Consider the following 21,671-nt stretch of genomic DNA (forward strand, 5'->3'; position numbering starts at 1 on the left):
CTCGAAACCTGGCGAGCAAGCTACACCGCGATGCAGAGCGCCTCTCTTGCAGAGTCTGCCACTTGAGTTTGCTAAACATCTCCGTCACGCTATCACGCTTACCAAATAACCCTGTGACGAAACGCGCCGCTCTTCTTTGGATCTTCTCTATCTCCTCTGTCAACCCGACCTGGTACGGATCCCACACTGATGAGCAATACTCAAGAATAGGTCAAACGAGTGTTTTGTAAGCCACCTCCTTTGTTGATGGACTACATTTTCTAAGGACTCCCCCAATGAATCTCAACCTGGTACCCACCTTACCAACAATTAATTTTATATGATCATTGCACTTCAAATCGTTCCGTATGCATACTCCCAGATATTTTACAGAAGTAACTGCTACCAGTGTTTGTTCAGCTATCATATAATCATACAATAAAGGATCCTTCTTTCTATGTATTCGCAATACATTACATTTGTCTATGTTAAGGGTCAGTTGCCACTCGCTGCACAAAGTGCCTATCCGCTGCAGATCTTCCTGCAGTTCGCTGCAATTTTCTAATGCTGCAACTTGTCTGTATACTACAGCATCATCCGCGAAAAGCCGCATGGAACTTCCGACACTATCTACTAGGTCATTTATATATATTGTGAAAAGCAATGGTCCCATAACACTTCCCTGTGGCACGCCAGAGGTTACAAGCTTTTCAGACTGTCGCGGACCACCTTGTATAATCTCCGTCCGCGGTCTCGACCCCAGTCCGCCACTAGTAATGTGTGGTGAATCTGAACAAGTCACTCCTGCTGGCGAAACATTAGAAAAATCATTAAACAAACGGGTAATATCTCACCAAGTCCGTTTCTTCGATCCGTGGATTAACAAAAACTACTGCCGAATAATAGCATCAGTTTGAACAAAAACACGGCCACTCGACTTTGGAAGACACAACTGCCAATTATTTATTATTTCAGCACAGCTGCTCCCGTAAAATCATTTGTATCTGCGCTGAAATGAAGCATCGAAATTCGGGAGTGCCAATAACATTTCGTGTTCACGTCTAGCTGGACCTGCCTCCTTCTCTCAAAAGGGCCCGCGACAATTCCGTATTTCTCAACTTCCTAGCAACTTTCGAAATTTCTTACGTATTTGAGAACCGTTAAGGAATTAACAGTAGGGCTTCAGAATTACTAGTTTGTTCCCCGTGTACAAGAATTCACACTGATTCAGCTTCCTCTGCCGTTAATAATTACCCCTATACTGCGTTTGACAGAAGATCTTGGTCACCTAGTAGCGCTGTTGCCAGCTTTCAAACGTAATTGCCGTTGAACCTACGACTGTTGCTTAGCAATGTATTCGGAAATCTTCGCAATTAAAATCGTCTGAAGATGGGAACTGAACGATGTGAAGGTGCGAGGGGCAAATCAAAATAAAAATTTCCCATGTACATGGGTCTATTGCTTATTCTCACTAAATCCTTTCCTTCAGCCAGCACTTGCTTCGGCACTTAACGAAACTACGTAACAAATACCGGCGCCAAATAATATCAGCTTGGAATAAATTAACGTACAAATGTTACGTGCATGCGCGAAAATGAAACTATGAAAACTCTGCATCCTGGTCTCTCTGGATCTGCCCTTATCACTCCACGAGCGTCCGTGACCGACTTTCAGATTTCACGAGTTCGGAGCAGCTGTCGAAATTTGTTTTAAAAATATGAGGCCTTTTATCGACTGATTAGTGGTCCGTCACAATGACGTCTGTCTCGCCCATCGTCATTCTCACTGGGTTTGCTGGTAACCACTCTCGAGCTCTTTAATTTATTTCCACAACGCGTTTCAATGGTTTAAACCTCCATTATCGAATGGAATTATACGTATTAATATGACATGTGTATGTTGTGTAACAACATTTGGGGTAAAAAAAATGGTTCAAATGGCTCTGAGTACTATGGGGCTTAACATCTGTGGTCATCAGTCCCCTAGAACTTAGAATTACTTAAACCTACCTAACCTAAGGACATCACACACATCCATGCCCGAGGCAGGATTCGAACCTGCGACCGTAGCAGTCATTTGGGGTAACCTGTGGTACTATCTCCATTGGCCACAGGCGCCTTTCTCTGTCGCAATACATCACATATAAATTGTCACTTTGTTTACAAAGTGTGGCAGTTTGTGTGTGACTTTTACGACAAACATCACTCCCAAACAGCCTTGAGAAAACAGTCTGAAATTAAAAAGCAAATGGACACTTGAACGACGACGGCTCATAGCGATAAGATGAAATTTTGGAAAGATAAAATGAACAAGGAAACTAACTAGTGGTTTATTATGTGCTCTTTAAAGAACTAAATGAAATAATAATAATAATAGTTCGAATCCTGCCTCGGGCATGGATGTGTGTGATGTCCTTAGGTTAGTTAGGTTTAAGTAGTTTAAGTCTAGGGGATTGATGAATTCAGATGTTAAGTCCCATAGTGCTTATAGCCATTTGAACCATAATAGTTAAGGAACACCACAATAACATTCGTCAACTTCGACAAGGGCTACGACTCCACGGATGGAGAAACACTCTACCACACACTGGAAGAAATGAAAGTGGACAACGAAACCAGAAACACGAACAAATACAACATCCAAAGTGAAGTTTATGGGAGAGAGTTCGGTACGATTCGAAATCAAGACAGGAGTGAGGCAGGGCGATGACCTGTCAACCGTTATATTTAAATTGGTTTTGGAGAAAATAATCAGGGCATGGGACAAAGGAGTCAATGGTGTAAAGATGGGGAGACAAGTATATAACCGTCAACATAAAATATCTGGCCTTTGCCGATGATACAGCCATCATAACAAATAACGGAAAAGAATGCAAGGAAGCTCTAGAGATACTGTATGAAATCTCAGCTAAAACAGCACTACAAATCTCGTGTGAAAAAACGCAAAACACGGATACAAAATCCACCCACTGGTAACAAAGTATGGAAAGCTGACATAAATAGATAGTTTCAAATACCTGGGAGAGATTATACAGAAAACAGTATTTCCACCAATGCCAAATTACGACACTACAGTATAGTAGACTTACCAGGGGCCAAGTATGTCTCAGAAACAACAACAATCAAGGGAAGGACGAAAATTAAGGAGCTGGAAAAACAAGAGAGGAAAATACTGAGAAAGATCTACGGGCTCGATTAGAAAAAGGGGATCTGGATAAAGAGACCGACAAAAGAACTTTATGAACAGACAGAGACGATTACAAACGACTCAGAAAAGGAAAATCAAAGTTCTACAGACACATACATATGGCGAACGAAAATAGACTGCCCAAGAAAATTTTTAACATAGTGACAATTAATACAGTGAAAACCAACTCGATAAATAAAACCATGGAAGACCTCAATAAACTGAACATCTCCACAGAAGACATGACAGACAGGGAAAAATACAGAGAAAAAAATCAGAAACCAGAAATTTCAGCAAACGCCCAAAGTGAACAAACAGGAATGAAGTGGACAGAAGAGAGGAAGAAGAAACACAGTGAATATGTGAGAGGTTTTTCGGAAGAAAACAGAGAGGGAAAAAAACGCCATGAAAATTGTATTTTAGCGCTCTCTATAACGGGGAATTAACTTTCATAATAATAATAGAGTGTCAGGAAGTTGTTTCTGAAAGTATTTGTATGGAGTGTAGCCATGCATGGAAGTGAAACGTGGACGATAAATGGTTTGGACAAGAAGAGAATAGAAGCTTTTGAAATGTGGTGCTACAGAAGAATGCTGAAGATTAGATGGGTAGATCACATAACTAATGAGGAGGTATTGAATAGAATTGGGGAGAAGAGGAGTTTGTGGCACGACTTGACTAGAAGAAGGGATCGGTTGGTAGGGCATGTTCTGAGGCATCAAGAAATCACCAATTTCGTATTGGAGGGCAGCGTGGAGGGTAAAAATCGTAGAGGGAGACCAAGTGATGAATACACTAAGCAGATTCAGAAGGATGTAGGCTGCAGTACGTACTGGGAGATGAAGCAGCTTGCATCAAACCAGTCTCAGGACTGAAGACCACAACAACAACAATAGTTAAGACTATTAGCTAAAATCCAGAAGAATACTCGTTCTTTAGCCTACAAAAATTTATCGAACTTTGGTTCTGGATCTTCAGCCTTTTACAGGGTGTTAGATGTTCACATTGCGATCACAACCTGTAAAATGGCAGACAGTAGTATTGTGACTTTCGTATCTCAAGTAACACCGCTAGTTGCGACGATTATAAAATCTATTACAGCGCAATCGGTAGAGAATATGGGCTTCTACCAGGCAAACTTTAATACGTTTTGTCAGTGATGTCACCACTGAGATACCAGGCTCTGTAACTGTCCACAGTAGGTTTCTCTGAGTCACAAGACGCGGTCGTGCCTGCCTCTTAAGCGGCCGGAGAATGAATGCCAAACAAATGTGAACTCGGCTTGCCTCATCTGTCACCATCTGTGAGCTCACGATGCGCTTCCCGACGGCGAGTTACTTTGAGAACCGAGGAAGTGCTTTCGTCCCACATGGAACTGTGTAAACGTTGCGAGTCGGCAGGCGGAGGGGTTTCGTTTTTTTGTGGAGGCGGCGGCGCACATTCCAGCTGGCTCGCCGCTCCCTAGCAGGCCTGTGCGCGTGTGTATGTGTGTGTGTGTGTGTGTGTGTGTGTGGGCACGCTTGGGTGCTGTCTGCTGCCTACGGAGTGGGTCAGCTTAGCCTCTGCAGTAGGCTTCTAAAACGTGCATTGTCTGTCTGTTGGGACTGCGGTGAATACTCATACGACCTGTCAGCTGTTGGGAGGCAAACGAGTAACAGAAAATGCTATTTCAGTATTCTGCACAATAAAACTATGCCCCCCTTCTTGCAGCGGTGTCCCGTAGGTCTCTAGAAGAGCGTAGCGTTCCAAAGGATTTGAAAAGGGCACAGGTCATCCCCGTTTTCAGGAAGGGACGTCGAACAGATGTGCAGAGCTATAGACCTATATCTCTAACGTCGACCAGTTGTAGAATTTTGGAACTCGTATTATGTTCAAGCATAATGACTTTTCTGGAGACTAGAAATCTACCCTATAGGAATCAGCATAGGTTTCGAAAAAGGCGATCGTGTGAAACCCAGGTCGCGCTATTCGTCCACGAGATTCAGAGGGCCATAGACACGGGTTCCCAGGTAGATGCCGTGTTTCTTGACTTCCGCAAGGCGTTCGATACAGTTCCCCACAGTGGTTTAATGAACAAAGTAAGAGCATATGGACTATCAGACCAATTGTGTGATTGGATTGAAGAGTTCCTAGATATCAGAACGCAGCATGTCATTCTCAATGGAGAAAAGTCTTCCGAAGTAAGAGTGATTTCAGGTGTGCCGCAGGGGAGTGTCGTAAGACCGTTGCTATTCACAATATACATAAATGACCTTGTGGATGACATCGGAAGTTCACTGAGGCTTTTTGCGGATGATGCTGTGGTATATCGAGAGGTTGTAACAATGGAAAATTGTACTGAAATGTAGGAGGATCTGCAGCGAATTGACGCATGGTGCAGGGAATGGCAATTGAATCTTAATGTAGACAAGTGTAATGTGCTGCGAATATATAGATAGAAAGATCCCATATCATTTAGCTACAATATAGCAGGTCAGCAACTGGAAGCTGTTAATTCCATAAATTATCTGGGAGTACGCATTAGGAGTGATTTAAAATGGAATGATCACATAAATTTGATCGTCGGTAAAGCAGATGCCAGACTGAGATTCATTGGAAGAATCCGAAGGAAATGCAATCCGAAAACAAAGGAAGTAGGTTATAGTACACTCGTTCACCCCCTGCTTGAATACTGCTCAGCAGTGTGGGATTCGTACCAGATAGGGTTGATAGAAGATATAGAGAAGATCCAACGGAGAGCAACGCGCTTCGTTACAGGATCATTTAGTAATCGTGAAAGCGTTACGGAGATGATAGATAAACTCCAGTGGAAGACTCTGCAGGAGAGACGCTCAGTGGCTCGGTACGGGCTTTTGTTGAAGTTTAGAGAACATACCTTCACCAAGGAGTCAAGCAGTATATTGCTCCCTCCTACGTATATCTCGCGAAGAGACCATGAGGATAAAATCAGAGGGCTTAGAGCCCACACAGAGGCATACCGACAATCCTTCTTTCCACGTACAATACGAGACTGGAATAGAAGGGAGAACCGATAGAGGTACTCAAGGTACCCTCTGCCACACACCGTCAGGTGGCTTGCGGAGTATGGATGTAGATGTAGATGTAGACGTAGAAGTTCTTGTATAGAATTGTATCCTATAGAACAGCAATAAAAAAAGTAACCTTCTAACTCAGAAAGGTGGAAGTTCGTTCACTTAAAGGAAGGAACAGTAGCTAACAAGTGAGCAAGGTCGCAAAACCCGTGCATTACTCTTAAAAGGTATCCGTGTATCGCGACCGAAACGGGATCTTAGTTTGTAACGTGGTTAGGTACAGCCACGTTCTAACTCTAAGCCTCGGACCAAAGATGACATAGACCACGCATGACGTCAATAAATTGAAACCAACATCTGGATCAGCTGTCTAGTCGCGGCAGCCAGTTGCAGAGGAATTTTGGAATATCAAATGTCTCTGAGCACTATGGGACTTAACTTCTGAGGTCATCAGTCCCCTAGAACTTAGAACTGCTTAAACCCAACTAACATAAGGACATCACACACATCCATGCCCGAGGCAGGATTCGAACCTGCAACCGTAGTTTTGGAATATCGCTCAACTCATTTTTGTCTTGGTTGCAGTATTTTCAGTAAAGGTTTCTTTATTACAATGATCAATTCTTGTGCAGCGTTTGGTTGCGCCGAAAGATATGTGAAAGCATGTAACATTTCCTTCCACAGTAAATATGTTTTAAGAATAAGAAAATCACCGCAAATTTATTATCACTTGACAGCTTGCAATGCCTTTCGGAAATTACAAAGACGAGAATATCTATCTCTCTGTGTTCCCTATTTGCGCCGCCCGGGATTAGGCGAGTAGTCTAGGGCGCTGCAGTCATGGACTGTGCGGCTGTTCCCGGCGGAGGTTCGAGGCCTCCCTCGGGCATGGGTGTGTGTGTTTGTCCTTAGGAAAATTTAGGTTAAGTAGTGTGTAAGCTTAGGGACTGATGACCTTAGCAGTTGAGTCCCGTAAGATTTCACACACATTTGATCTTTCTTTTCACTATTTGCAGTGTAAATTATAGATCAAGGGAACCAACTGCGTGTCATGTTAGCGTTGATTCACAAGTTCGTCCTTCTTGTTGTTCCAAATGAAAATCAAACTACGGAGCGTAAACTGAAATGAACTTTCTTGGCACCCCTACAGTCACTTTTTTTTTTTTGAGTCATCAGCCTGGTTTGATGGCAACACGTCACGAATTCCCCTCCTGTGCCAACCTAATCATCTCAGAGGAGTGGCAATTACAACCTACGTCCTCAATTATTTACTGGATACATTCCAATCTCTGTCCTCGTCTACAGTTTTTACCGCCTACAGCTCTCTCTAACACGATGGATGTTATTCCCTGATGCCTTCACAAATGTCCTATCATCCTGTCCCTTCTTCTTGTCTGTGTTTTCCATATATTCCTTTCCTCGCCGATTCTGTGTAGAACCTCCCCATTCCTTACCTAATTTTCAACATTCGTCTGTAGCACCACATCCCGAAGGCCTCGATTCTCTTCTGTTCTGGTTTTCCTACAGTCCATAATTCAATACCATACAATGCTATGCTCCAGACATACATTCTCAGAAATTCCTTCCTCAAAATAAGGCTTGTGATTGATACTAATAGCCTTCTCTTGGCCAGGAATACCTTTTTCGGCAGTGCTAGTCTGCTTTTGATGCCCTCCTTGCTCCGTGCGCCACAGGTTATTTCTGCTGCCTAGGTAGCAGAGATTCCTTAACTTCGTCTAGTTTGTGATCGGTAATGTTAATGTTAAGTTTCTTTCTTTTCTCATTTCTGCTACTTCTCAATACTTACGTCTTTCTTCGATTTCCTCTCAATCCGTATTCTGTACTCATTACTGTTCATTCCATTCAACGCGCCGGCCGCTGTGGCCGAGCGGTTCTAGGGGCTTCAGACTGGAACCGCGCTGCTGCTACGGTCGCAGGTTCGAATCCTGCCTCGGGCAAAGATGTGTGTGATGTCCTTAGGTTGGTTAGGTTTAAGTAGTTCTAAGTCTAGAGGACTGATGACCTCAGATGTTAAGTCTCGTAGTGCTTAAAGCCATTTGAACCATCCAACACATCCTGCAGATCTTTACATCTGTCTGCCGGACTCGGAATCGAGTCCGATTAGGTTTTTCTGTCAGACGTGTTGTTGTCGTTGAAGCATTAAGAGATGTCGCAACAAGCGAAGCAAATTTCTATCAGATCGCCATATAGTCGCACTAGTACACATGTGGGAGGGAGAGATAACGTGCGAGCTCCAATACTATCATCCTACTAATGCGAATGGCGTGGTTTGCTGCAGAATTCTTTAGCGTATTCTAAGTTTCCTTGAGGCACGAAAGTTTCTGTCCACAAATCAGCACGGATTTAGAATGCATCCCTCCTGCGAAACTGAGATTGCCTTTTTCTCTCACGATATTATGCGAACCATGGATGAAGGTAACACGCAGATTAGACAGTTAACGAAGGTTCGACCATGTGGAACAGGTACGCAGATATGAGAGCCGCTCGAAGACTTCTTAAGTAACAGAACCCAGTATGTTGTCCTCGACGGTGAGTGTTCGTCAGAGACAAGGGTGTCGTCAGGTAGGACCGCTGTTTTTCTCAATGGAGAGGACATCCGAAGTAAGAGTGATTTCAGGTGTGCCGCAGGGGAGTGTCGTAGGACCGTTGTTATTCACAATATACATAAATGACCTTGTGGATGACATCGGAAGTTCACTGAGACTTTTTGCGGATGATGCTGTGGTATATCGAGAGGTTGTAACAATGGAAAATTGTACTGAAATGCAGGAGAATCTGCAGCGAATTGACGCATGGTGCAGGGAATGGCAATTGAATCTCAATGTAGACAAGTGTAATGTGCTGCGAATACATAGAAAGAAAGATCCCTTATCATTTCGCTACAATATAGCAGGTCAGCAACTGGAGGCAGTTAATTCCACAAATTATCTGGGAGTACGCATTAGGAGTGATTTAAAATGGAATGATCATATAAAGTTGATCGTCGGTAAAGCAGATGCCAGACTGAGATTCATTCGAAGAATCCTAAGGAAATGCAATCCGAAAACAAAGGAAATAGGTTACAGTACACTTGTTCGCCCACAGCTTGAATACTGCTCAGCAGTGTGGGATCCGTACCAGACAGGGTTGATAGAAGAGAGAGAGAAGATCCAACGGAGAGCAGCGCGCTTCGTTACAGAATCATTTAGTAATCGTGAAAGCGTTTCGGAGATGATAGATAAACTCCAGTGAAAGACTCTGCAGGAGAGACGCTCAGTGGCTCGGTACGGGCTTTTGTTGAAGTTTCGAGAACATACCTTCAACGAGGAGTCAAGCAGTATATTTCTCCCTCCTACGTGTATCTCGCGAAGAGACCATGAGGAAAAAAATCAGAGAGATTAGAGCCCACACAGAGGCATACCGACAATCCTTCTTTCCACGAACAATACGAGACTGGAATAGAAGGGAGAGCCGATAGAGGTACTCAAGGTACCCTCCGCCACACACCGTCATGTGGCTTGCGGAGTATGGATGTAGATGTTGATGTAGACACAAGGGGCGTTTGAAAAGTCCGTGCAAAGTCCAAGAGATGGCACCGCCGGCGCGTATCGAGGTCACGTTTAGTTAGTAGCTTCTTTAGCAAGAATGCACATCAAGTTTAGGCCATATTGGTCTATTTCTTTGTGTTTGGCATTCGTGTGTATCAAGGAAATCGAGTGATTGTCAAAAAATGGACGAAAAAGAACTTCGTGTGGTGATTAAAGATTACTTTATGAAAGGCAAAACGCCTCAGTAGGCTAAAGAGCAGCTTCATAAACATTACGGTGACTCTGCACCTTCGGTTAGAACAGTTTAGTCCTGGACGCTCTGTAGAGGTTTCGACTCCAGAAATCATTGATAAATCCATGATATGGTGACGGACGGCAGAAGAGTTAAAGTGCGTGAGATTGCTAGTGTTGTGGGTATCTCGAATGAACGGGTACATAGTATTTTGCATAAACATTTTTACATGAGAAAGCTATCCGCAAGATGAGTTCCCCGATTGCACACGCTTGACCAAAAACGGAATCGTGTGAAGTGTTGCAAGGATGGTTTGCAGCTGTTCATGAAGAATCCGCAAGACTTTAAGCGTCGTTTCGTCATTGTGGATGAAACATGGATACATTACTATACTCCTGAGACCGAACAAGAATCTAAATAATGGGTTACCAAGGGAGAATCTGCACCAAAAAAGGCGAAGACCATTCCTTCGGCCGGAAAGGTTACGGCGACAGTCTTTTGGCACTCGCAAGGGATAATCCACAACGACTATCTGGAAAAGGGTAAAACTATTACAGGTGAATATTATTCATCGATATTGGACCGTTTGAAATCCGAGCAGCAAGAAAAACGCCGGCGATTGGACCGCAAAAAAGTCCTTTTCCATCGCTACAATGCACCAGCACAAACCTCAGCAGTTGTGGTCGCAAAGTTAATGGAAATAGGATTCCAACTCGTTTCACATCCCCCCTATTCTCCAGACTTGGCTCCCTCGGACTATTATTTGTTCCCCAAATTGAAGAAATAGCTGGCGAGACAAAGGTTTTATTCAAACAAGGGGGTGATTGCAGCAACTAATAGCTATTTTGCAGACTTGGACAATTCCTATTATTCGGAAGTGATCAACAAATTAGAACAGCGTTGGATGAAGTGTTTAAGTCGAAAAGAAAGCTATATCGAAAAATAAAAAAAGTTTACCGCAAACATGTATGTAGTTTTTATTTCTGCACGGAAATTTCAAACGCCCCTTGTACATAAATTATTTGGCTAATACGCTGGGTAGCGATCTGAGATTGGTCGCTGATGACTCTATGCTGTACAGGAGGTGTCGTTGTTGAGCAACTCTAGGAGGGTACAGGGTTATTGGACAGAATTTCTATTTGGTGTGATGAATGACAGCGAGGGCTAGCTGTAGGAAAATGCAAGTTAATGGAGATGAGTAAGAGAAACTTGATCGAATACTGTACTGGTCCTGGTGGTGTGCTGCTTGACACAGTCACAATGATTGAATGTCTAGGCAGTATGAAATGGAACAAGCACGTAAGGACGGTAGTAGGGAAGGCGAATGGTCGACTTCGATTCATTGGGAGAATTTTACAAAAGTATAGGTCAGCTATAAAGTGGTCCGCGTATAGAACATTAGTGGGACGCATTCTTGAGTACTGCTCGAGTGTTTGGGATCCCCATCGGGTCGAACTGAAGGAAGACATCGAAACAATTCGGAGGCGGTAGGTTCGAACAACACGCAAGTGTTAATGAGGTGCATCTGGAACTCAAATGGAAATTCCTGGCCGGAAGTCGACGTTATTTTCGAGGAACACTATTGAGAAAATTTAGAGAAGTGGCATTTGAATCTGACTGCAGAACGATTCTACTGCTGCTAACATTCCGCGCAAGGACCACGAAGATAAGATACGAGAAATTAGAGCTCGTAAGGAGGCATAAAGACATGTGTTTTTATCTGGTTCCATTAGCGAGTCGACCACGAAACTGGATGATTAGTACTGGTACAAGGTTTCTTCCGCCATGCACGGCAAAGTGGCCTGCGGAGTTTGTGTGTAGACGTAGACGTACGGATGGTGAAAGCAAATTGTGTGGAGTGAGACAGCCTGGTCCCAAGAGCTGCACCTTCCACGAAGCCAGAGGCCGGCGCTTGCGTGTTATTCCGCAGCACGCACGTGGGATACGGCGTTACCGGAGAGCTGACAGCGAGGAGCTTGGTGTTGTGGCCTTCGTGGTCACGGAGCAGCCGCCAGCAGACGCTGCAGAACTCGAGAACGTGCCACCTCACGCCGCTGCAGAAACAGGACTCCGGAAACTGCACTGCGCTTGTCGCCCTCTCTGCCTACCCAGACCGGTTCGCAAAAGGTGTTATTTTTTTACTGTCACCACAAGCAGCTGACTCCAGCACAAACATCTTCGCACACGACACCAAGTACTACTTCAAACTGTGCGGCTGATCCCGGCGGAGGTTCGAGTCCTCCCTCGGGCATGGGTGTGTGTGTTTGTCCTTAGGATAATTTAGGTTAAGTAGTGTGTAAGCTTAGGGACTGATGACCTTAGCAGTTAAGTCCCATAAGATTTCACACACATTTGAACATTTGAACTACTTCAAAATGCTGTATATTCCACTCTTCGGTTTATATTCATACTAGCTGACAAACTCGGCATTGCCCGGTTATTCATTTCGTCAATTTTCTATTAGAAAGGAAAACAAAAAATTGACTGTGTTTGTATCGAAAAAAGTGTCGAAAAATATGCATAATGTACAAATGTATAAGTACAGTGTCCAAATTAAGAAACTTGATCCCACACAAATTAACTTCTCACGGTCGAGGTTCACAGTCATGTAGAATTTTTTTTAAAGGAATTCATATTCCCCGTTGACAGTAACTATTCATTTCACAGTTGCAACTTCGGCCTTTGGGCCATTGTGAAGTGGTGCTGCAAAAGCTGAAAGAATGGAAAAATGAACCAGAGTGTACTCGTATACTTTCCAGAACGAGATTTTCAACTCTGCAGTGGAGTGTGCGCTAATACGAAACTTCCTGGCAGATTAAAACTGTGTGCCGGACCGAGACTCGCACTCGGGACCTTGCCTTTCGCGGGCAAGTGCTCTACCAACTGAGCTACCCAAGCATGACTCACGTCCCCTCCTCACAGCTTTACACCCGGCAGTACCTCGTCCCCTACTTTCCAACTTCACAGAAGCTCTCCTGCGAACCTTGCAGAACTAGCACTCCTGGAAGAAAGGATATTGCGGAGACATGGCTTAGCCACAGCCTGGGGGTGTTTCCGGAATGAGATTTTCACTCTGCAGCGGAGTGTGCGCTGATATGAAACTTCCTGGCAGATTAAAACTGTGTGCCGGACCGAGACTCGAACTCAGAACTCGTATAATTTGTTGGCTTGACATCGCTTGTTAAACGTTATACACTCTGTTATCTTTGCAATTGTGAAATAAATAATTTCTTCAGTCAACAACAAATATGATGTCCTTAAAAAAATCCCGCACAGTTTTTGCTTCGCGTGTCTAGAACACGATTTTGTAAACGCCTCTACGGCAATGCCTCTTCGGAGCTCTACAGATGGGTATCGTCTTCGCCCACAGCCGCTTGCGCTTCGCGGTTGAAAGCTGTCAAAAGCGCTGCCAGGTGTTAGGGATTTTCCTAAGTCGATCGGGCTGTAGGAGTGTCTTAGCAGTAGAGAATAAATGTATTAAAACTGGATGCGTGATGCGCGGTAGTTTTGCACATATCTCAACGTTCATGACGTCATATATCTTGAACTACGTGTCGTACTATGATGATTATATTTCGTAGGTGCAGTCAGTGGCATATGTGGGTACTGCCAGCGAAATATGTTGCGAATAGAGATACTAGCAAAGAAGTAATAAATTTAAACGCCACGCAGGATGTGGCAGTTTTTCACGATCCTCAGCGATTATGAATTCATGTCTCCCGATCTATGTGTCATACAGTGATCTAATACTGTAGGTATATTCAGCGGAATATGTCGATACTGCCTGCAAAATGTCTTGCGAATATAATTAGTACAAAATAAGTAATAAATGTAAACGACATGCACAATGTAGCAGTTTTTCTTGCATGTCTGTGTGTATGACGTCATACCTCCTGAAATATGTATGGTACCATGATATTGTTCGCCCACTGCTTGGATATTGCTCACCAGTGTGGGATCCGTACCAGATAGGGTTGATAGAAGAGATAGAGAAGATCCAACGGAGAGCAGCGCGCTTCGTTACAGGATCATTTAGTAATCGTGAAAGCGTTACGGAGATGATAGATAAACTCCAGTGGAAGACTCTGCAGGAGAGACGCTCAGTAGCTCGGTACGGGCTTTTATTGAAGTTTCGAGAACATACCTTCACCGAGGAGTCGAGCAGTATATTGCTCCCTCCTACGTATATCTCGCGAAGAGACCATGAGGATAAAATCAGAGAGATTAGACCCCACACAGAGGCATACCGACAATTTGGAATAGAAGGGAGAACGGATAGAGATACTCAAAGTACCCTCCGCCACACACCGTCAGGTGGCTTGCGGAGTATGGATGTAGATGTACGTGCTTCTAGCGGCATATGTGGTTACTGCCTGCGAAATTTATTGCGGATGGAGTTAGTAGCACAGAAGTAATAAGTTTATAAGTCATACATGAGACGGCAGTTTTTCTCGCATCTCATTGTTTATGATGTCATATCTCATGAATTATGATAGGCACGTGGTTCTTACCACCACAGTGGTTGTTGCCTGTTCCAACTTTGGTTGTTACCGGGGCAGTGGTTTAGGAGGAGACGTGTAACAAACGGACAAACACATACATACGCTGATAAGCCAAAACATTATGACCACTGCCTACCGCGACGTTGGATGCCCGCTGGTGGCGTTGCGGCCAAGTGATGCGGTATCAGAAGTATGTAATCGGAACAGACACGGACGGGGGATCAACCTAGTGAAGATATGGGCTGCAAATTGGGGAAATCCATTGAGATAAGCGACTTTGACAAAGGGCAGACTATAATTACGCAGAGCCTCGGAACCGAGTATCTCCAAAACGGCAAAGCTGGTCGAATGTTCACGTGCATCTACGGAAAGAGGCAGTAGGACAGTGGCGCTAAGTGGTTGGGCGTCCACGTCTTTTCACATAATGTAGGGTTTGAAGGCTTGTCTGTTCTGTGAAGTAGGTTACATAGCTGTCTGTGGCATCTCTGCCTAAAGAGCACAATGCTGATGCACGCACAAGTGTTTCGGAGCACACATTGTTGAACATGCACCTCTGCAGCAGACCACCCCTATGTGTTGACCCAAGAATATAGTCAATTACGATTTCAGTGGGCACAGGATCGTCGGGACTTGGCCTTCGATCAGAGGAAACGTGTCAGCTTTTCGCGTAAATCACATTTTTGCTACGCTAGGTTGTCGACGGTCGTGTCCACAAACGCCATCATGGAGGTGAACGGCGGCTCGAAACATACAGCGCGCCGCGGACGCAGGCGATGGGAACAGTATTATGCTATGGGAGGCATTATCCTGTGCTTGCATGGGATATGTGGTAGTAATCGAAGACACGCTGACAGCTGCGAACCACCAGCAACCCGTCGTGCTTGATGTCTTCCCGACGGCGTTGTCATCTTTCAGCACTGTAATTGTTTCGGAGCCGGAGCCGTGCTACAGTGGTTCGAGGGACATTATAGTAAACTCACGTTGATGTCTCAGCGACCAAATTCGCCTGATGTAAATCCTGCGGGACCCATTTGGGTCGCTAATGGGCGCCATCGCTGCGTATGCAAATCAGCGGCCCGTTATTCACGTGAGCTATTTGACCTGTGCGTAGACATCTAATGCCATATACCTCTACAAACCTGCCAACAAACATTCGGATCTCTGACACGCAGAATCCGTGACATATTCTATTCCAAAGGTGGACAAATAAGCTGTTAAGCAGGTGGTCATAATGTTCTGGCTCGTCAGTGCACATACACTTTTATAATATTCATGGATTTATTTGTTTAATTGAGTTCGCCCCCTTATCTGAGTGGTCAGAGTGTCTGACTGCAACACGGAGGGCTCAAGTTCTGTCTCCAGTGCCGCCAGGTATTTTCCTGGTGGGAGCAGTGGAAAGGGATCCTGTCAGTTTGGCGAGTACAACTAAAGAACTACAAGGAGGAGAAGCATCGGCTCCGGTTTTGAAAACCGTCATTGACGTAGGGAGAACTGTGGTAGTCACTTTCTATGCCACAGTTATCGTCACAAGTCGCTTTGGCGCACAGTTAGATTCGACTAACAAGCCGCCGAAGTGGCGTCAATTAGAAAGAATAGTCCAAAAATCACAAAAAAAGAAACTGACGAGGTTCCGTTACATCCTTCCTGTATATTCTCCCGCTCCAAGCCTCTTCTTTCCACAGTTTTTGAGCGTCCTTTCGTTGCTCTTTCGCGCTTTCATTTCTCTTTACAACCAGTTTTAATTTTATTCTGTCATTCTCTTCACATACAAGTGACACTGAAGTTTACGACCGGCTGTAACACCAACAATATAAATTTTAATGCTAGCTTCTATTCTTTGTGACTTACTCATAATTCTACCCTTCTTGGTATTCTGTTAATGGTTTCTGAAGAACTACGTTTTTACCGCCTGCATTTTACTCACTTTTTTGAACCCATCCTTCCAACGCGTAAAAAGACGTGGCAAAAGATACGAATTCAGTGTAGCTAGTTCTGCTGCTGTCTCAGTAACAGAGAACAATAAGGTATTGTTCAGTTCCTTGACTGTTGCGGAAGAGAAATGATCATAAATCCTAGGATCTATACTGCACTGTGAGACTGTTACGAAAGAACGGTTCTGGTTGCCAAGTTTTTCCATCGTGAATTCAAACAATTAATAGAATAACCTACCAACTTATCAGCGACCGAGGAGGCAAAGTATTATATTGGAGAAGGGAGGCAGGGATGGCATTTGCAGGCATGGATGTCGGAAACGCAACCTAATCTGTTAGCTCTTGCCTAAATCTCTAAAGCCGGCCGAAGTGGCCATGCGGTTAAAGGCGCTGCAGTCTGGAACCGCAAGACCGCTACGGTCGCAGGTTTGAATCCTGCCTCGGGCATGAATGTTTGTGATGTCCTTAGGTTAGTTAGGTTTAACTAGTTCTAAGTTCTAGGGGACTAATGACCTCAGCAGTTGAGCCCCATAGTGCTCAGAGCCATTTGAACCATAAATCTCTAAGCTTCCTTGTGTTACTGGAAGCCAAAGTAGAACCATCAGTACTGTTAAACAGTAAATACTTTGGGAACGGTCACATAAGCAACTTTGCTTGCTAAGACGAGTAGGCGATATTCCAAAGATAACACGTTCTCACCCCACTCTGATCGTAGGCGAGATTTCAATCCGTCACGGCCTTGGACACTCCATGTCATCATGCAGCATGCTGCGGTCACACCTCTGTGGAGGACGGAGGTGTATTACTTTTAGAAGTTTTGCGTGTGTCCTTTCCCTCTATCTAGATTTTTCTTCTTATTGGCTTTATCGGCCCCTCCCGCCGGAGGTTCGAGTCCTCCCTCGGGCATGGGTGTGTGTGTTGCTCTTAGCATAAGTTAGTTTAGTTTTGTGTCTAAGTCTAGCGACCGATGACCTAAGCGGTTTGGTCCCTTAGGAATTCACACACATTTCAACATTTTTTGGATACTCACAGCTGGTCATGTGATCAGGTATCATCGGGTTGTTGCTCTTTGTTAAAAGTGTTTCTTACATATATCTACATTTAAAGAGAGCTGCCATCCCTTATATCAAGAGGAAATTTTGTCGACGTCTTTCTGCAGCTGCTCACAATCACCAGCAAACAGTCTTATACACCCGCAGATCCTGTCTGATAAATCGTTTACTCGTGTATTAAGAACACGAGAGGTCGTGTTACGCTTCTTTCGGATGCACCCCATTTTACGTTCACTTCTGTGCAACATTCGCCGTGAGTATGACGTACTGGCTTCTCTTCTGTCTTCTACGTATTCTATATTAATAATAAAAATGTAAAACCGTCATGTTTGTCTGTTTGAACACGCTACCTCCAAAACTACTAGACACATTTTGATTGGGTTTCCATAGGCGACTTGAGCGTAGCTCGCGGCAACGTATATGCTTTATTTAATCAAAATTGTATCACGGAAAGGAGATACCGTAATAAAATTTTTTATCTAAAACCATCGTCTCTGAACACGAAATCTCCAAAAATAATAGACAACTTTTCATGGGGTTTTCACAGGTAATGTGAGCATAGGTTTGGGCAAAACGTAGGCTTCATTTCATGAAAATAGGATCACGAAAAAAAAAGAAAAAAAGATATCGTAATGTAAAGCTTTATAAAAGCGAAAGTGTGTCTGTTACTTTTCACGACTAAATTGTTGAACCGATTTTGATGAAATTTGCTATGGAGATCGATTGCACGTCTTCAGGCCACAAACGGCCCATCGGGACCATCCGACCGCCGTGTCATCCTCAGCTGTGGATGCGGATAGGAGGGGCGTGTGGTCGGCACACCACTCTCCCGGTCGTTATGATGGTTTTCTGTGACCGGAGCCGATACTGTTCGGTCGAGTAGATCCTAAATTGGCATCACGAGGCTGCGTGCACCCCGAAAAATAGCAACAGCACATGGCGGCCCGGATGGTCACCCATCCAAGTGCCGGCCACGCCCGAGAGCGCTTAACTTCGGTGATCTGACGGGAACCGGTATATCCACTGCGGCAAGGCCGTTGCAATAAAGAAATAGGCTACTTCAGAAAGTGTGTAGTACAAGATAGATATTGGTTTGCAGAATATTACGCGAATTAGCGAAATATATTTACTCTTTGAAAATGCTATTTATTCTTTGACTTTTGAACTTTATCATATTTGTGAAATGCTTTTATTGATTGATACGTTCTGCATTATAGATTGAGCATAATGAATATAATGCTTATACAATCCTCGGTGTGTTAAATCTATACTTCCGGACCATTTGGGGGAAAGTAACTCTGTTACGTTTTCACGATTGAACCGCTGAACCAATTGCGATGAAATTTGATATGGAGATAGCTTAAACCGGTAGGAAGAAGGTAAAATTAAGCTATACTCAGCCCGAACAGGGCATGATTGCCCAACGGTACCGACCGGCCGCCATGTCATCCTCAGACACAGGCGTCACTGAATGCGGATATGGAGGGGCACGTGGTCAGCACAACGCTCTCCCGGCCGCATGTCAGTTTACGAGAACGGAGCCGCTACTTCTCAATCAAGTAGCTCCTCAGTTTGCCTCAAAAGGGCTGAGTGCACCCAGGTTTGCCAACAGCGCTCGGCAGACCGGATGGTCGCCCATCCAAGTGCTAGCCCAGCCAGATAGCGCCTAACTTTGGTGATGTGACGGGAACCGGTGTTACCACTGCGGGAAGGCCGTTGGCAGGAAGAAGGTAGACTACTTTATAAAATAAAAAAGGCAAAAGTCGACCCTTAAAAGTGTGAAGTTGGAGATGGAATAATTTTTTTTTACATCATTGAACATAAACCGTGTTAAAAATTTATTAAATTTGTTATATAATGTACACACTGTATCATGTATAGTTACTTCAACACCACGATGCATAGATGCGCCTACCTACCGGCGCCCATCCGCATGCACTGCTCAACAGCAGCGCTATTTGTGTGCCACATAGTCATCCGGGGTGTAAGCTGGAGGGGAGGCGCGGGGGAGAGTTCGACGCATCTATGCGTCGTGCTACGCTTACCCAAACCGACAGACACGTGAGAGCAGCTGACGTTATCGCACGTGCAATAATTATAAGATATGGGAGCGTAGCCACGGGTAACAGCTAATAGTTAAAGAATCCTCGAGCCAATCGCTTATGCAGAATTTGCTGTTGCTGTTGTCTTCAGTTTCAATTCTACATCTACGTCTATATTTATCCTCCGCAAGCCACCCAACGGTGTGTGGCGGAGAGCCCTTTACGTGCCACTGTCATTACCTCCCTTTCCTGTTCCAGTCGCGTATGGTTCGCGGGAAGAACGACTGCCGGAAAGCCTCTGTGCGCGCTCGAATCTCTCTGATTTTACATTCGTGATCTCCTCGGGAGGTATAAGTAAGGGGAAGCAATATATTCGACACCTCATTCAGAAACGCACCCTCTCGAAACCTGGACAGCAAGCTACACCACGATGCAGAGCGCCTCTCTTGCAGAGTCTGCCACTTGAGTTTGCTAAACATCTCCGTAACGCTATCACGGTTACCAAATAACCCTGTGACGAAACGCGCCGCTCTTCTTTGGATCTTCTCTATCTCCTCCGTCAACCCGATCTGGTACGGATCCCGCACTGTTGAGCAATACTCAAGTATAGGTCGAACGAGTGTTTTGTAAGCCACCTCCTTTGTTGATGGACTACATTTTCTAAGGACTCCCCCAATGAATCTCAACCTGGCAACCGCCTTACCAACAATTAATTTTATATGATCATTCCACTTCAAATCGTTCCGCACGCATACTCCCAGATATTTTAAAGAAGTAACTGCTACCAGTGTTTGTTCCGCTATCATATAATCATACAATGAAGGATCCTTCTTTCTATGTATTCACAATACATTACATTTGTCTATGTTAAGGGTCAGTTGCCACTCCCTGCACCAAGTGCCTATCCGCTGCAGATCTTCCTGCATTTCGCTGCAATTTTCTAATGCTGCAACTTCTCTGCATACTGCAGCATCATCCGCGAAAAGCCGCATGGAACTTCCGACACTATCTACTAGGTCATTTATATATATTGTGAAAAGCAATTGTCCCATAACACTCCCCTGTGGCACGCCAGAGGTTACTTTAACATCTGTAGACGTCTCTGCATTGAGAACAACATGCTGTGTTCTGTTTGCTAGGCGGATGAATGAGAGATGGAACCCCGGCACATGGTGATGACAGTCGGAGAGACTAATCGCTCAGTTGCCGAATTGCTGGTAGCTGAGACTGGCAGCTGCAGCAGGTTGCGTACTGCAGCTGCAGCTGAGACAGAGAAGCACAGGAAGGGGAGCAGGCAGTACATCTGGCGGCGATAGCCTGGCTGGGCCGGTCATTGCACCCGGCGCCACCGGCTCTGGGCAGTGCCTGCTACATCTGTTGCCGCCCACTGCGTGCAAGTAGGAGTCCCCATACCGGCCTCTCTCGAGATACTGGTCTTGAAGGTTGGAGGCGACAAACGACAAATTGGCACGAGATGTGTTGCGAGTTTTTGGATACACAAGTGATTAGCGGCTTCAGCGCAGCTGCACGAAGATTATGTTCAAAATGGTTCAAATGGCTCTGAGCACTATGCGACTTCACTTCTGAGGTCATCAGTCGCCTAGAACTTAGAACTAATTAAACCTAAGTAACCTAAGGACATCACACACATCCATGCCCGAGGCCGGATTCAAACCTGCGACCGCAGCGGTCACTCGGCTCCAGACTGTACCGCCTAGAACCGCACGGCCACACCGGCCGGCCGAAGATTAGATAACAGTGACGCCATCTACATAGTGCATACAACGTTTCCTGCATAGACAACTTTTTCTCACTAAAGCAAATAACGAAAATGAAGATAATACAGTTTAACAACCTTTATAGTCTTTAAATGGAGTGAGACAGGGTTGTAGCCTATCCCCGATGTTATTCAGTCTGTGTACTGAGCAAGCAGTAAAGGAAACAAAAGAAAAATTCGGTATAGAAATTAAAATCCATGGAGAAGAAATAAAAACTTCGAGGTTCGCCGATGACATTGTAATTCCGTCAGAGACGGCAAAGGACTTGGAAGAGCAGCTGAACGGAATGGACAGTGTCTTGAAAGGAGGATATAAAATGAACATCAACAAAAGCAAAACGAGGATCATGGAATGAAGACGAATTAAATCGGGTGATGCTGCGGGAATTA

General features: G+C 44.6%; 1 protein-coding gene and 1 pseudogene across 1 annotated transcript in view; both read right to left on the reverse strand.

Annotated features, from left to right (window-relative positions):
- The window catches only part of LOC124619374 (SPARC), a 100,471-nt gene that overhangs the window by 64,578 nt on the left and 14,222 nt on the right, over window positions 1-21,671 (reverse strand). The gene's annotated exons all lie outside the window — the stretch shown is intronic.
- LOC124560140 lies at window positions 18,387-18,504 on the reverse strand (annotated as a pseudogene).

This window comes from Schistocerca americana, chromosome 1 (genome assembly GCF_021461395.2).
Source record: "Schistocerca americana isolate TAMUIC-IGC-003095 chromosome 1, iqSchAmer2.1, whole genome shotgun sequence".
NCBI classification, from domain to species: domain Eukaryota; kingdom Metazoa; phylum Arthropoda; class Insecta; order Orthoptera; family Acrididae; genus Schistocerca; species Schistocerca americana.